Below are 5,390 nucleotides of genomic sequence, written 5' to 3' on the forward strand. Positions count from 1 at the left end.
ATTTCACAAAATAGACTCATCTATAAAAATGAGAGATGAAATATAATGATAATGAACAAATTAATATGTTAAATTAGATATCAAAGAATTTTATTTGATGAATAATTTAATAAAAGAAATTAATATGGTAAATTAGATGATATCAAATGATTCTTTAGAATATTCTCTTTAAGATTTTTGGAAACAATGTTGTGTACTTCCGTTTTATTATACTAGATTTTAATTTGCGGTACACCGCGTGCATATAGTTTTATTATTATTTATATTTTATATTCTATTTGTTTGTTAAATATTGGATATTTTATAAACAGAGAAATAACCTAATTTTCTGGCCGCTTGTGCGTCTAAATGTTTATATTAATTTTTTAACCTGTAATATACTATATGACCATTTGTTTATATATTTAGTTTGTTTTGTTTAGTGTTTGAGATTCTATTTCGATTTTTAATTATTATAACAAAATAATAAGGGATCTAAATACATAACAAGTCATTTATATGATGTGATTAAGTCATATTTTTCCTAATGAATTAATTATTTTACACAATCTTAGATAAAACAAATTGATTTTATATGTCAGATATTACAATATTTATAGTGTTGGCAAATAATAAAATGAGGATTTAACCCGTGTTAGCACATATTTAATAATGTTTTATTAATTCCAACATGTCCTTTTTATAACCACATTATATAGTATTTTTAATTTTTTTTAATTTTACATATTCATAATATTTTAAATTTTATTAAATTTATATATATATTAATTATAATATTTAAATAATAAGGAATCGAAGTTCTTGTTACGTTAATAATCAAAACTCATAGGTTTGGAAAATAAAATGGAAAATATATCATATTCTATGTCTCTATATAACATTGATTGATGTTTTTTTTTGGTTGGAATCACTACAAGAAAACATGCTTTTTTACGACTACAGTTGGTGACTACAAATGTAGTCGCCAAAAATGGTGACTACGTAACGACTAATATACGACGATTTTACGACTACAAATATTTGGTTGTATATCAGTCGCTTTTTGGCGACTACGTATGGTAGTCGGTAGTTTAGTCGTAATTTAGCGACTATTTTATGACTATATTGCATACCAAAACATTTAGTCGCTAAATAGTCGCCAATTTAGTGACTAATATGCGACTCATAGTAAAGATTGCTAAGAAGTCGCATATCAGTCGCTATTTAAAAAAAAATTATAAAAAAAAAAATTAATCTTGAACACTTAACCAAACTCCAAAACCTAAATTATAACAAAAACTGAGACCTAACACTTATAAAAATTACAGTTTTCCAAATCTTATATTTTTATCAAAACTTAACCTCAAATCTTAAAAGTTAAATCTATACCCCAAACCCTATACCTTCAATTTTAAACTTTTATATTGCATATACAGAAACTAAATTATACACGATATAACCAAAATATAACCATTATATATATATATATATGTATAAAATCAATTTGTAAAACTATTTAGTATTTACATATACTTTAATCTTTCTAAAATTTATTAAATTAGTCATTTTTAAACCTAAAACTAATCATTTGAGCCTTAAAAAGCTTTGTATCACTTTGGGCTTTGATATAATCGAAATTGAGCCACAAAAGGAAAACAGAACACAAAAACAAAAAAATGCTAACCCTAGATTTTGTGCCTCCGTTCCTCGACAAAACAACATCACTCTCATTTCTCATTTCTCTATTTCGAATCGCGATGACTTGTCCGGCCAAGCCTCCGATCGTCGTCTTCAACGTCCCGTCGATTTGAGTCTGTCGGGTAAGTCTTCTTTCTCTAATCATCTCCCCCTTTTCTCTAGGACTTCTCGAAAAAACTATTAGATCTAAACTTTTCAGATCTGTTTTAGTCTGAGACCCACAAAATGAATCTTCGTCGAAGATTTTTATTAACTCTTCCTCATTTCATTTGTCGTCTCTGCTCTCAAATCCCAAGCTTTCCCTGTAATTTGAAACCCTGATTTTACGTTTTAATCTCGAAAAGTCCAAGCTTGTTATGTAATTTTTGTATTTCACACAATTAGGGTTTTCACAGAGGTTCCCGGATCTTTAAAATCGACTTCGTTCACAGTCACCTCAGTTTTGGTGTGTTTATTTGATAAAACTCGATATGTGTTAACTGGATTTGGAGAAGTTGAAGAACATGTCAAGAAGCTTGAAGAAGCAGTTGGCTGGAAGAAGATAGGTAAAAGCCTTATGTTTATTTTCGATTATTACTCTTGTATATCAGATTATTTCATATCGAGCATAAATTTTAGTTGCTTAACATTTTTTCTGCGAGTCCATGTTAGTCAAAGTTGCTAGGTTTGGTTTTTGAATATGAGAGTTTCTTCTCTTTCCAACCCAATTTCAAAGGAATAAATTAAACTTTGGCTTAAAAGTTCTGTGTCTTTAGTTTGTGTTTTATTTTGATTTTGAATAGATTAGATTTTAATTCGAGAAGCAAGCCACCAGATATATAATTAGGTTTATAGCTCTGTTGATTGATTTGTGTTCTATGATGATTATGTTAAGGTGAGTAGAATCATAGATTTGAGCTATATTAATTTGGGTCCTACGAAAATCTGAATCTTGTTGTAGGACCTGCGAGGTCATGTTCTTTTGTCTGTTCGTTGCAAGGAGGCTCATGGTCACCATGCTCAAGGGCTCTCATGTTTAAACCAATGCAGCACCCTTCGTTGTATTCAACCTGTCAAGAAGCTGTATAGATCAGTTTTTGCATCTAACAGTTAGGATTCTTTTGTGTTATAGATTGACATGGACACTATTGAAGTCAATAACCTGAATAGGCAATTCATATTCTGTCCTTCTCATGTTGGGCACTCCAAGGCTAAGGTATATTTGCTTAAGCTAAGTCCAAGGGAATCCAGTTCATAAGAGAATTCATGTGACCATATATAATCAAAGTTGTTAACCAAAGTTGTTGGGTTTGTTGAATCCAGTTTAGGAGGTATATGTGAGCAACCTGGGCTCATTCTCCATCGCTTCAAGGTATGTAAGCAGCCTGAGCTCATTCTCCCTCGTTTGTGTTTGTTAAATCCAGTTTAGGTATATGTAAGCAAACTTCTTTCTTCTCCATTTCAGCTGATTTCTCTCTGATGGTGTCATTAAGCAACATGAGCTCATTCTCCCTCACCTTAAGTTCCTTAAGAGATGCTTCCATCTGCTCAGCTTCCTTTCTCCTTGTCTCGGGTCTCTACAGTTTGCTTCAGGTCAAAATCTTTAACATTCATCTCAAAAGCAAAAGACTTCTCATATGGGAAAGCAAAGCAACCTCGCTTCAAACATTAAACCCTTGATGTTTCTGCATTTCCCCCAAGATACCTCCAATATTTACTTTCTCTTTTTACTAGTATGATGTATTCTTATTTTTAATTATGTTTTTAGTTTTATTTTGTAATACATTTTTAATATCATGGTTTCATAACAATAAATATAGTATTTTTTATTTTTAATATCAATTCATTCCAAAAACAATTATATATCTATTTAAAAATAATTAATAAATATATAAATTATTATTATTAAAATAGTATATATCTATATATATAATGTTGTATAAATACAATTTATTTAAATGCATAATCGTAAATTAGTCACTAAATTTGGTGACCACATTATGACTATTTTGCTTAGTCGTAAAATAGTCGTAGCGTAGTCACTGAATTTAGTGACTACATTACGACTAAATTTACGACTACGCAAAATAGTCATAATGTAGTCGCTATTTGGCGACTAATTTTACGACTATTTATTTTAGCGACTCTCGATTTACGACTACTGGTTTTAGTCGTTATTTAGTCGTAACACACTGTTTAGCGACTAAATAGTGACTAATAGTGCAGTCACTATTTGCCTGTTTTCTTGTAGTGAATGAAATGTAAAATATTTAGGAAATAAAATCTGAAATGATGTTGTTTTTGGAAAGTTTTTAGGGATTAAATTTGTAAATAAGTTTTTAAATACATATAACTTCAAGGGTAAAACACCAAATGTACTTCAAAAATGTTAATATAAATTTAGGAAACAAAATTCTGTCGTGATACTATTTTTGGAAATTTTTGAGGGGTTAATGTTGTAAATAAAAACATAAATAAGTAAACTTAAAAGGGCATAACACAAAATATACTTCAAAAATGTTAATATAGATAGATAGGAAATAGTTTTAAAAATATCTGAGGATGTATTATTTGTAAAAAATATTATTCTTAAAATTATATAATGTTTACGTAAAATGAAAATAAAAAGTGTCAAATCTGTGCTTGCACATTCGTAAACTTCTTGTTTTGGTTACTCGTCATGAAATTGAGACTTTGCGTTTGGAACAATGTAACAGGTAAATAAAACCGGCTCTAAATCTAACTTGTGCTAAAACACATACGAGTCTACCATCTACACAGCCCTGTCTCAATCTAAACGACCAGGCCCATTTTTTTTAATTAATAATAATGAATAATAAATATAATAATAATTTATACTATAAAAGTTAACCAACTCTTTTCATCTTTCTGCCATATCAATAATGGAGAGAGTACTATATGTCCATGACTAAAATCAACCAATCATCTTTTCTTTATGTTGTTTGACTGATCCTCTTCGTCTTCCCTTACTTGATTTTCGTAGTAACTGCTATTTCGATCCTTTTCATCTTCTCTTGCTTTGATTTTTGTAGTAACTGTTCCTTTATGATATCTCTCACATCCTGCTACTTTTTTTTTGTAATGAAAGAAGATGTGGAAGATGAAGGTCAACTACAAAGAAATGAGAACTTGAAGAACAAACATATTCAGAGAGTACTCTTTTGAAGAAATCACCAACGAGACTTGACTTTAGAATATAGATTAGAATACTGAAGATAAAAGATGACTGAACTTCCTAAAGAAATAAAATTGTTTTATACTGATGTTAAGACAAGAGAAAATTATTAGTTATGCCATACACAATACCAAAGTTTTTTTCCAATGCCATTTCTTCTAAAGCCTTATCCCGCCTGCCACAATCCTACATATAAAAGACTATTATACCCTTCTCTCTTTTAACCTAAAACTAATTATTTTTTTTTGGTTTTTTTCTGGGAGTTGAAACGTGTAAACCTTTATTTCCAGATCTTTTATTTTTTTGTCAAATCCCAAATCTCTTATTCTAATCAAGACTTCTCATCTTCTTCCATCTCAATTGCCATACACAATGGTGTTGTGATGCCCCATGCTCATCTTCTTCTATCTCAGTCGCTCTCTATGGTGGTGGTGTGAATCTCAATTTTCTTTCTTTCTTATCTCTGTTTTCTTTCTTTCCCTTCTATTCTCTCTCTCTATTTGAAGATATTATTTTTCAGATCTGCTTACTTTTCTAT

At 29.7% G+C, this 5,390-nt stretch overlaps 1 long non-coding RNA gene across 4 annotated transcripts; it reads left to right on the forward strand.

Annotated features, from left to right (window-relative positions):
* The first annotated feature begins 1,606 nt into the window (after positions 1–1,606).
* LOC104771291 (uncharacterized) lies at positions 1,607–3,492 on the forward strand. 4 transcript variants are annotated; one of them, XR_764780.2, is made up of 5 exons: positions 1,607–1,799; positions 2,062–2,222; positions 2,618–2,872; positions 2,980–3,028; positions 3,122–3,492. It is a non-coding gene; the product is annotated as an uncharacterized LOC104771291 (long non-coding RNA). The 4 variants fall into 4 exon arrangements; XR_764781.2 differs by having other exon boundaries at positions 2,789–2,872; XR_015593511.1 differs by having other exon boundaries at positions 2,073–2,222; positions 2,789–2,872.
* The last annotated feature ends 1,898 nt before the right edge of the window (positions 3,493–5,390 follow it).

The sequence above is a fragment of the Camelina sativa genome, chromosome 20 (genome assembly GCF_030686135.1).
Source record: "Camelina sativa cultivar CO46 ecotype springtype chromosome 20, ASM3068613v1".
Taxonomy (NCBI): Eukaryota; Viridiplantae; Streptophyta; class Magnoliopsida; order Brassicales; family Brassicaceae; genus Camelina; species Camelina sativa.